We start from the raw sequence: 12,162 nt of genomic DNA on the forward strand, positions 1-12,162 counted from the left end.
AGCTTGTCAATCCATTCCATTATGAGTAATGCCATGTTTTGAAAAAGCAACGGGAGGTTAAGAATCACAAATTAAAACCTCTTTAGAAATCAGCATCTTATATGCACGCAAGCATACATTCACTCACTCGCTCCTAAGACAAGGCTGTCCCTTGCCTGCAGTCCCTCAGGGAGAGCAGCGAGGGGCTTTCGGCTATCTCCTCCCACCCACACATCAGATCTCCAGGTGAACACACGCCAAGGGAGGCTCAAAGAGGCCGGTTATTTGTCTCACGAGGGAGGGGATGTGCGGATGTCACGGGGCAGGGGAGCTGCGCCTCGGTAGTGGGGCTCCTGCGCACGCCGGGGCGGGGGGCGACGGGCATGGCAGGGACCCGGCATCACCCCTGGCTGCTGGGGCAGCCCCACGGCACCCACTCGCACACCAGACCGGGCAGCAAATCTCCTTCCAGGCCTCCCTTCAAGGAGGATTTTTAGCTGCTGTTAGGGGGCTGCTTCATTAGAGGTCTCAGGATTCCTGCAAGGACACACCATCTCTTCCCTCCGTATGTACCAAACTCAGGAGATGGTGGGAAGGTCCCTGCTAGCGCTCACACGAACCATTCATCCTGTCACTGGGCTAGCACATATCCACTCTCCATTTCTAAGAAGGCGGCGGACACTGCCAAATGCTCCCGAGTCAGCTRAAGGCTGTTGCTGTTGCTGTTTTTTTTTTGGTTTTGCAGTTGACTTCTCAGATTAGCACCGGAGTATCACATATCAAAATAACCACTAGCGAGGATTTGCTGGCCTGCTCAGAAGTGAGGGTTCACCATACCTACGGATGCATAATTGCACTGTAATGTGATCTGATATCACACACCCCTCTTTTCTACTTTCTAACAACTCACTCTCTTTTTGCTTTAGCATTTTGGCTTACATAGTGCTCAGCAAGTTTCCTGATTCTCATTTACAGGCTTGTCTACCCTTGAAGACTCTCAGTAACTTTATCCAAGGCAGCGCTATCAGACTGCAGAGTCTGCTGTCAGAAGGTTTTTCCTTAGTGTAGCTACCTTTCCTCCCCAGCTCCCAAGAGCTGCCCATCTGATGGCACTGCTGTATCTATCCCCGGGAATCTGCTGGTACAGCAACAGTACCTAGAGGTCATTATTAATTTACTTATTTATTTTTGCAGCCCCAGCTAGCATGGCTCTGCTTGCAAAATACTGCAGTATAATATAATCTATAAACCATATTATGAGATATCTGCTACCTCACCCTTACTGCATCAGGGCTGCTTAGCACCACGTCAAGACAAACGCAGTGCAAACTTATTTTTTTTAAGCTTTTTTTTTTCTGTCCACTGGCAAAGTTAACACTAGTTTGTTTTTATGTTTGTTTTCATCAAAACCTGAAAAAAGATGTGTTTCTTGTAACAACACCAGGGCAAGTTGTCTGTGGTCAGTTGGCAAACTGTGAAATTCAGGGCCAGGGTAGAAATATTTGGGAGTCAAAAAAAAATCTGACTTGCTCAAAAAATTAAAGCCCTTCTGACAATCTTCCAGAGAACCCCTGAAGAAARGGGAGGGAACCAGCGAGACTCAAGGAAAATGGATGGAAGCCCAGCTTGGAGATTCAAGCCAGAATGGTTTCTGGCCAAGAAGGAAGGCTGGCAAGTAGACAAATACAGGCTTTCATAGGCAGCATTGTAAACAAGACATTAAAAATATTAATCCATTTAGATTTCAAGCACCAAGATGAGATTTACTTAAGAAGCAGAATTATGTTGGTAATGGCTCCTCAAATATTTCAGCTGAATGTCAAAGCTTTTGCTCAACTGTATCAAGTGAAAATACAAGGAGCTGTTGACACTACAGTATTCAAACATTCAGTCATATGGCAGAGCTGGAAAAACACAGAGTATGGCAGAGGAATGCTTAAGCCTTGGTTAGCAACTCAAGCCCTCACAGGGAAACTGCAGTCACAAATTATTTTTACCTTCATTTCTACATCAAAATAATAAATTAAAGGGGTGAGATGGTTTCTTATAACCAAACTTCCTTTCARAAACCTTTTCAAATAAAACGTGAAGTACCTCTACCAAAATATTTTTTTTTCAACTAGAAATAGTTACCTAGAACAGAACGTCTTTTCATGTGAAAGAAAGTCTAGGCAAACCTTGAACACCTATGACTTTTTAAAAAGTTTTTTCTCTCCTACAGGAGTCAGTACCTCTCCCCTTTTCCCTCAGAAAACACGCATTTATTCTAAATGATCGAGTATTTTAATTTTTTTAATGCATGGGAAAAGTCATCTCCCCACAAAATGAATGGGCATTCAGGACAAAATCCTGAATCCATGCTGCCCACCAAAACACAAAAAGCCTGAAACACAGAAGAAACGCATGCTTTTTTGATGAGCATGTGTAGTAAGTGTCAAGTTACCTCAAGCCTGACACAGCTAGGAGACTCATAGGCCTTCTACATGCTGGTGAGCAGGGTTCCCAAAGCAGCCTACCTACAGGCAGGGGGTAGCTTGGTCTGCAGAGTAAAACAACAGCCTTAAACAATGGGAAAAATGTGAGCTGCAGTCACGGTACAGGATTTAGGAAGGAAGAAATGACTGACTAAAGGAAAGACTCTCTTATGTCTTGAAACAGCCAGGTTGTCCCTCATGCAAGCCCATTTATTCTTTCTGTGCTTAAAAGGGGTCTATTTCACATACTGACAGTCACTATAAAATATCAGGCATGAAGAGACTGAGATATCTCAATTCAAAGCACTAAAAGCATTCTAAAAGAACATGCTACAATTCTCCATTCTCTCTAGTTGTTTAAAAAAAAAGCATTAACTTAGTAAAAAGCATAGAATAGGATCCCATCTCTTGCAACCTAAGGATATACTCTACACCCTTCAAAATCATATTTCTTATCATGTTCCTTAAAAAAATAAAAACATAAAAACCCCACTAAGCCATTTTCCCTGCTTATATCTTTAGCCACCCACAAACTTATCTGCAAGCTTTCCACAGTATCTGAAATAGAAAATCTGAGCAAAGGAAAATCTCAAAACATGTAGTTAAAGAAGGAATAACTTCATTTTGGTTAGAAGTGAAAAAAATAGATTAAAGAGTCTGAAATTTTATAACATTTTAAACCTTTAAATGTAAATGCAAGTTTCAACACATGAATTATAGAAATTCTGTAGCACTCCTGGTCCCAAGAATCATACTATGAGATTTGCTTTCTGTGCTCTGCATATTACCAGAATGAAACACTGGCATCTCAGATGTTTTGAAATTATGTACAAACACATCTAATAGTATTAATTCTAATCAGTTAGCAGATACATCCGCTTCAAAATGTTCTAGCTGAAGGTACTTTTATTTAAAGCTATTTGCCTATTACACATCATAACCTGTGCCACTTCATGGTTTTAGAGAGACATTTTCAACATATGAAAAGAGAACCATTAGCGAAATGCTGCTTGGCAAACAGTAGCTTACACAGTGAAGCTGCAATACTATCCTGGCTCTTCTATACATTATGTATAGGACTAAGTTCAAAGTAAACATGTGGTCATAATTAAATAATAATTATGACTTACATTCGTGTAACACCATTCATCCAAATAGTTTAAAGCATTAGGTAAATCTATAAACAATGGACCTAATACTGCACTCCTTACTCACATAATACCACTCAGTTCAAATGAGCTATGTAGATCTTGTCTACACACAGGCTTAATTGTTCTCAATTAACTCCATGTGTCAACACTCATTCCAGAATGGCTTGTTCCTGTTTAGCTTAATTCTCTCGCTGGTTACTATAGGTGAAGGCACCATTCCTACATTCTCACTGATTTAACGTCACTTTTATGGACCCCTTCACACAGGATCCCACAGTGCTTTACAAACCTCAACATAACCTCACTTTTACATATTTCTAATATGATAAATGTTCTTTTACAGAAGAGGAAATTAACACAAAAAGAGTTCTTCATATATCTGCAGGACTGATCCTCACATACTGACTTCTATCTGTAAACCCAGAGCTGAAATTAAAACCCACGATTCACCATTTCTGTTCTCATACCTTAATCACACAAGTAGCCTTCTTAATGTATCACGCCCCAGAGTAAAACCACAGGAAATGGTAGGAACAGGGAAAAACTCTGCAGTTTCTAAAAATAAATTATTTTTGGAAGAAAACATGTTAAAACCATTTCCATGCATCTGTGGTACAAATGATGCCTGTTACAAATAAAGAATCAATGTTGCTAAAAGAGTTAAAATTTGAGAACTTTATGACCTCCCTGATACTTTGGTCTCAGTCTGCACTGACAGTTCAGCAGTCTGAGAACAAGGCTAGAGACCAGGAATACCTGAGTCAGATTTCATTTCGGCTCTCTCATGGACAGTTACTTAAGTTTGCTTCAGCTGCAGTATCTGTAAACCAAGCATGACCATCCCTTCCTCTTATGGATCTTACAGAATTCACTAAAGTTCCTATGCCCCTTTCTTCAAAGGGCCATAAAACAAATGTTGTTTACTAGTGCTAGCTATTATTTAGCTTTTATCCCTTTTCCCCTTCTATCTTAAATTTTGCATGTAAGAAAAGTCACTGTTACAAATAACTCATTCTCACCTTGATTTAGTATTTGTCCTTCCAATTTTAATTTTTCTTTGCAAAAGGTATGTTTAATCTTAGCTGTTATTTATATTCTATGTAACTTTGACATACATCAGAAAGCTTTTTTTTAGCATCAGATGAAAGCACTGTAAAATGTCATCCACTGCTGAACTGTCAGCAAAGCTTACATTAGCACAAGAGTGAAATCAGTCATTTTTTTCCCTGCAAAGCTTCCTAACAGGTTTAGGCATTTCTCCGAGTTGTTCATTCAGAAAAAATTACAATAATTACCTTACCTAAGCACATTTTGGTCTTACTTTGAAAGAATCTTATGGCACAACAGCAATCCTTACTGCAGAAGAAACCCTACAGAAGCCACTGCAACTGCTTACACACTGTGTAAGGGACACCTTGTGAAATTGTGAGAAGAAGCTGCAAGGCTGCTAGCTAAGAAGGAAGCAGCTGTCCTTGTTCACTAATAACACCTACAGCTATGCACTCCTATTTATGAATATAGATAGTGTTTGTGGACCTTATATGATATAAAAGACTGGAGAGAAAATATGGATGTTAATGGTTTGAATCACAATACATTAATAGCATGGTTTTAATATGCAATTAAAAGGACACATTTTATTGAAGGGCACTGCCTTCATATGTCAGCTTCCTCAGCACGAAGAGGTTTGCTCATCTAATCAGCTGTAACTCTATCAGCAGCACAAACTGGCCGCAGGTAGGGGAGCTCTCTTGTYCTGCCCAGACAAAAAAGCAGCAGAAATGCTATGCTGTCTCCTGGTGCGATATCCACAGCAGGGCTCCTACACTGCACCTCTTTGTGTATTTTTGCCTGACCTAGGACAGGACTCCAGGATAATCAGTTGTAAAAGCTGCACAGACTTGCTCCCTTGCCGTGGACTAGACACTGAAATCACTGCAGAGCTTTTAGGCCACAGCTAAACTTTGAGCTGAGGCAGAGAAACCAACAGCAACTCCATTCAAAACCAGGCTGTAGCCTCCTCTGCTCCCTATCTGTGCCCTTGTTTTGGTTTCAGGCCAGAAACAGCCCATATCCTGGCTGGCAGGAGCACCTCTCCGGCACTGCTGCACCTCCTCGCTCCCCCCACGGGCAGGCAGCTCGCAGCCCAGCCAGGGGAGCGATTCTGGCTCCACTCTTGGTGGAGGCATTGGATGTCACACTGCCACGCGCTACAGGTATGCCTATAAATACAGAGACTCTCAACGCTATCCCTTAGCAAATTTATAATCCTGGAGAAATTCTTCACAGTAAGACACAGTTCATGCCATGCAAGATAATTCACTGATACACCACTTACAAAGCGCTTGAACAATCTGAACGAGCCTTTTACAGGGTCTTTTCAGGGCACTGAATTTCACCCAGGAAGGCTGCATAAGTACCCGAAGTGCAAATGAACTGTATATTAAATGAAGTCACACAGGATGAAGAGGCTTGGTTGCCTGGATTTCCACAGCTTCTTTGGACTAGGAAGAAATTATCAGATTAGACATGATGGCAGACTAGTCCGTGGTTTCAATTCATTAGCAGTGGTAACAGGCACTTGCTTTGAAAATTTTTACATTTAATACTAAAAATGCAAAATGAAATCTGCTCTTGAGACAGAAGGTACATTAGTCAAAATAGTCCAAAGTTTGAGCTTACATCAATACAGTAAACTATAAAATACAACAGCTCAGGAGTGTTCCTGATAGGAAGAGCAGCAGCTTCATGGGATAATAACCATTTTACGCATCCAAGCTAAATGTACCTGAAACAGACTTTGCTGTAATTGCATCTAGAGCAGATACAAGAAAATATCCAGGGGCAGAAAACAAGTTAAAACTTTTTCCAAACCTAATTAGGACAAACTAAAGTATAAACTTCATTTTTTTTTAAATATTCACTTCTTATCGCTATAATTGCATCTGACTGTCTTTCCCATAATTTATCACGATTCACCTATAAATATGCTGTGGTACTGAGTTTATCATACCACTGATTTTAAAATTTCCTATGTTGCTACTTTGTGGCATTTGCTTCCCTGAAGATGTAATACTCCAAATTTCTGCAAGCAGAAAAGATACTGAACATCCCTCATGGTATGTGATTCTGACATGGAAGTGAGTGTAGCACACAGTAAAAATGCAACTAATATCAAAACTTTTCTTCAGTCCTAACCAAAATGCTAGCGCATTTATCACTGAATAATGAACACGTCGAAGCCACTGTTTTAAGAGCAATGACACTTCTGAGTGTAAAATACAGATCAGATTCTGACAAGATCCTTCTGTCAATCTTACTTTACCAGCTTCAGTGCATTTGCTCCAAGCTGAAATCATGCTGAGAAAGGAAGCAAGACCAGGTAAGGGGTTGAGTTGTTGTCCACACACGACCTCAGGTATCCTGCCTTGCCTCCACCTGCTGCTCTGGCCCCTGTGTGAGTCTTGGTAGGTCATGTGTACCATCAGCCAGGACATGTGGTTATCTTGAATACACTGGGGTACCTTGGAAGGTGCTAGATGCCCATCTTTGGGCATCCTGTGTAAACTGATCCCTAAGTTTCTAAAATATTTGAAACCTGGACAACAGTCTCCCAAAAAATTCAGAAAATCTCAAAAGAGCTGCGTGTTTGGACCCTTGTGGACCTGGACATAATTCTCCTCCACAGGAGCACCACAAACAAACTAATGTTTATGGAGCCCACATCTTAGCAGAACATTGGAAGCCAACACCAGTACCGTGCCACAATTAGCCTGATTTTCTGAGAATCAGTTGAGGTGAACAAGAATATCTTACAAGCTTTCAGACCATCCTTTTCCTGAGCTGCACACATGAAACAATCAAGAAGAAATTCCAGCAGGGTCCTCACGCAATTTCAAGCTCACTAGGATTTAGCAGAGGCCATTGGCAATATGGCAACTCTTTGTTATCTATTGAAATGTTGTATACCATGACACCTCAAACTCTCAAACCAAAAACTTTTATGAAGGAAAATCTGATTAGCCTCTTACTCATGGGACAAGTGTATTTTAGACAGAAGTTAGTAATACACTTTCCTTCCTTTTTACCAAAACAAGTACATAGTCTAAAGAAGAAACCTGAAAATTAAGTTAAATTTTTATATAAAATATAAAATGTGATGCTCCTACCTTATAGCAGCATCACTTTCTAATAAATGTAATGCAACTGTGGGAGGTTATTTTCTGGAGGGAGCAAAGTCCTAGGAAACAAAATGCTTTTAGTAGAATGCTGAATGGTTTCATTGAGTATTTTTAGTCTGGCCTCCTGAGATGCTCTGCAAACATTTGCAAAACTCTAAAACAGAGCCAGTGTTATGTCACTATCTTTGGTACAAATAATTTGCTAGGAACTATTTTGTTCTGGCAAAGGGATATATCAAGAGAGGATGCATGAACTGGCTTGTTGTTTTTTTTTTTTTGGATTAATGTTGTTTGTCAACTGAAGGCGTCTTTATGAGGGAAGACCAACGTGCCAAGAAGTACATTTCACCATGCCAAAATTTAAGGGAGGAGTTCAGGAACAGTCTTTTATTACCTAATTAGTTTTATCAAATGACACAGATCAACTGACAGGAGATAACTAATAGGAAAAGGGGTCTAATGAAAAAGTAAGTTATCAGCTGGATGCTTTCCAGAAAACAATTATCCCTCTAGGTAAACAAGTACTACTGTTGGGAGGTCAGATACAACGTGCTAGGAAGGGAGGTCTTCTCAGGATACCAACCCTCAATGGAGTTGAAAAGGAAAAAAAAAGTAGTGGAATTAACCACACTGAGAAGAAGGGATGACTTGTTATTAAAGAAGCTAATATCTTTTATTGCTATTTGGGCTACAGATATCCTACCGGCCCCCTTTTTTTTTTTTTTTTTTTGAAACACAAATCAAGTACAGCTTGCCAGATTAATATCTCTATTTGAAATGAAAAATAGGACTACAATAAGAACAGTCACACTCACCTGCTCCAGAACAAATTACCAGAATAACTTTTTTACAGCTAGCAGGAAAAATGACAGCTCACAGATTGTATATTATCCTGACTGCCTCAGTAATAATGAAAAGGATGATCACAAAAAGAAATACAAAATTTTAGATAATATTCTGATCTATCCAAAGCAATTGGGTGTAGTATCTGGAAGGTACTTAAAAATATACTTGGGTTTCCTTTCCGTTATTTTCCCCACTGCATGATCTAAATTATGAAGACTCATGTGGCTCAAATCCAGKTTACATCAACTTTTAATTCTTAATTTGAACAATACTTTCATGTTTTCTGTTATTATTTGCTTATCTAGTATATATCTAAAAATTATGCAAAACCTGTCTAGTTATTTTAGCTGATAAAATGACACCAGATACATGTAACAGCACAAAGACATTTAAGAACTCGGGGGGGGGGGGATTTAATTGACTAAAGACTTGTACCCCCGCAACGAGAATCATAAGTAATGCAACAGAAGAGTTTTATTGTGCTATTCTTTCTCCTTCCACCATCATCATCTAATTTGAAAACAGATGGGGTAAAGAATTTGTGGGAAAATGCTCTATCTATAGGGATCTACGGTTCTACCTTTACTGCAGAACTGTGGATATTACGTGAAAGTTTCATGAGTAACTACAATAAGCTCTAACAAGGAATGTTATAAGGAAGACTATTAAAGGAACTTAAAATCAGTAATTCTAAACAAAAATAACAACCACTGCCATCCCAGAACTATGCTAAGAACAAGCTTAAGATTTTATGAGGCCTTGGCACATTCTGAGCAGGGCTGAATAATACTGCCAAGAAAAAGCAATCCGTTTGGTTCCCGTTAGCACATCTTTCCCTGTATGGAGGGCTGAGCTAGTCATCAAGTCCTAAGATGTCTAGACAGCCCTACATAGGGCTGAGAGCACCTGCAGAGACAGACATTTAAGCTTTGACTGAAATCTCTGATCTAGACTGTYACGATGCCTTCTACGGGAACATGGATTAGCCTGCATGTGAAAGAGGTATTATCACTACTGTCTCTGTGTCTAAACAGATTTAAAAGTCTGATATTGGATTTGGGGGAGGGTCTATAATAAAAGACAATCTGGACCAAAAAAAAAAAAAAGAAGAAAGAAGGAAAGAAAGAAAGAAAGAGAGAGAGAAATATGGGAATGCAAATGAATGAGCTCACCCAGGCACAAATAGAAAGCAGGCTTAGCTAGGGAATGAAATAACTACAGGATAAACTTACTCCATCTGCCATCCACGTTTAAAGCTCTGTAAGGGAAAAGACTGTAAGATTCATGATCTTCACAAGTCTCCAAGTGACTCCACAAGGAGCACAGATTCTCTGCCAAAAAWAGTAAGCCTTCACTTTCCTCCAGAGTCAGTCTTTTGTTGGCAAACCTTCACCACTGCAATATCCAGACCTGCACATGGATGAGGTCACTGACCATGATCACCATGATCAGCACATCAGCACATATAGTGCAGATCTCAATCCACATGAGAACCAGCTTTTCCCCCTAATGTACAATCTTTTCTGTTTCCCTCTACCACTGTACTCTCCCTCCTCTCCTCCCCACCACCATCTCCTTCTTGTTCCTTCTCCCAGCATTTCTTCTTACTCTAAGACTGACCACAATGCATGGTGCCATTGTAGTAAGGCAAAATGGTCTTGAGCTCTGCCCACCTTGAGAAGACTGGCAGAGGAGGAAAAACTGGGCCAAACCAGAAAGATCGTGTACCAGGACAGTGAGTAAAACCAGAAAAGTAACCATCATTCTCGTAGTGATCATTGATCATCTCAAGGTTCAGTGAACCATCTTTCTTCTTCCCTACAAGTCCYTTCAAGAAACTGTCCAAACAACAAATCACTATTCTAACTGCACATCTGTTCTCTTGCAAAAGGTTTCCAGCACACTTTGATCGTATGTGCCATGCACAGACATTGAATTTCAAAATGCTTTGCTTATTTTTTTTCTTTAATTCCTTCCCCAACAACTATCTACCAGGCCTACCAAGGGACTAAGCAGAAGAGATCCCTGGACTCTAACTCACAAATTAAATTGTTTAATGCTGTGCAATGATTCTCTGGGTTCAGTTAGTCCACCCAAATTTTTACAGCTCTTGCTATGACATAGTGAGAAGGCTCTTCCCATAAACAGGTACACATCCCAGAGTGCAGCTATAGCGATCTCCTGAGATAAGCATTCCTCCGAGCCTAAGGCATTCCTGCAAACAGTTCCTCTGAAAATCAAGATCACTGATCTCTGCACAACACCCTCCTTCTCACCTACTCCCTATTTCTCCAGGAAGTTTCAGCCTTTCTGACCCAGAAAGGCTGAACATCAGACTCAGCATGATGGTACAACGTGAGCCCATCAAAATAAATAAGCTGGAGCAATATGGAAGTAACCAAAATCAGGTATTAGAAGAAYGAAGACTGAAGGCTTTCCTGAATCATTAATTGCAATACAACATTTCAATTAGTGACCTTTTATCTAAAAAATTTACTGTACATCTTTGAGGATGGACAAAAATTTTCTAATTATGCTAATATGTCTAGTAGTAATAGTTATAGAGGACACTGAGCATTTGGTTCTCAGTTTACTGTTATAAAATTCAAGCTAGGCAATTAGTTGATAAGCAATTAACAAGTTTAACAACATATGCAATTAGCTGCAGTCATATAGAGTGATTCTTATGCACCTAAGTGAAATATTTAATTAAGTGACATGCACTTCAGCAGAGTGCACCAGCTAAGTGTGTGTGCAATTTTCATCCACGTCTAAAAGAAGGTTTTCTTGCAAATTCAGTACACATAGGTGGGAGCTGTAACACAGCATCTTAATAAGGGTTATCCAAAACTTCCCATAGGATCCAGTTTCCACTTGCTTATAATTTTGCCAGACTAATTGTTTGGGCTGAAACCTTCCATGTTGGATATGTGCCTCAGGCTATTTTATTTTTTTTGTACATGAACCCAAACTGTTCAAGGGTTTCCAAGATAATGGCCAGGAAATAAAGTCCTTGTTTTACAGTGAGAAAATAACACATGGCAGCCTCTCCTTTAAGAAGTTCAAATATCCTTCTGTTTTTTAACAGGGAAAAGATGCTTTTTGGTCAGGAAAGTGCCTTTTGCCAGGCCAGGTAAAACCTGTTCATATCTGGGGACATGTCAAACCTTCACAGTCTTAATCAGACGTGCTAAACAGCAAGTTTAAGGCCTCCAAGAAGCCTGTTCTCACTGAGCACAGTCCCTCCACCCCAGGGCTGCCCAGCCTGTGGGGCATCAGCCTCACCACAGAAGATGAACTGGAGCTGCTTTCCCTGGAGCTGGTGCTCCTAGTGCTGCAGCCTGGGACGCAGTTCAGGTGCTGCAGCCAGGAACAGCAGTCAGCCTTACCCATGTTCCCAGGGGTGCACCCATGTGTTGGAAAACCAGCTGGATTTTCCAAGCAGGAGGAACAAGAGCCAGACCAGAGAGGAGGAAAGGACTGGATGAGTACAGGGTTAGCACTGGAAAGGAGAGAGAGAGGGAGAGAGAG

General features: G+C 40.4%; 1 protein-coding gene across 9 annotated transcripts in view; it reads right to left on the bottom strand.

Moving 5' to 3' along the window:
• Positions 1 to 12,162, bottom strand: part of THRB (thyroid hormone receptor beta) — a 175,545-nt gene that overhangs the window by 83,094 nt on the left and 80,289 nt on the right. Inside the window, exon 1 of one of the 9 annotated variants that reach the window (XM_026057266.1) lies at positions 4,072 to 4,092. The exons of the other annotated variants lie outside the window; for them this stretch is intronic. The gene's annotated coding sequence lies outside the window, so the exon portion shown is untranslated. Of the gene's footprint in view, positions 1 to 4,071; positions 4,093 to 12,162 lie in introns of those variants that run through there. 9 annotated transcript variants of the gene reach the window in all.

This window comes from Apteryx rowi, unplaced genomic scaffold, assembly GCF_003343035.1.
Source record: "Apteryx rowi isolate R43461 unplaced genomic scaffold, aptRow1 scaffold_138, whole genome shotgun sequence".
Classification (NCBI taxonomy): domain Eukaryota; kingdom Metazoa; phylum Chordata; class Aves; order Apterygiformes; family Apterygidae; genus Apteryx; species Apteryx rowi.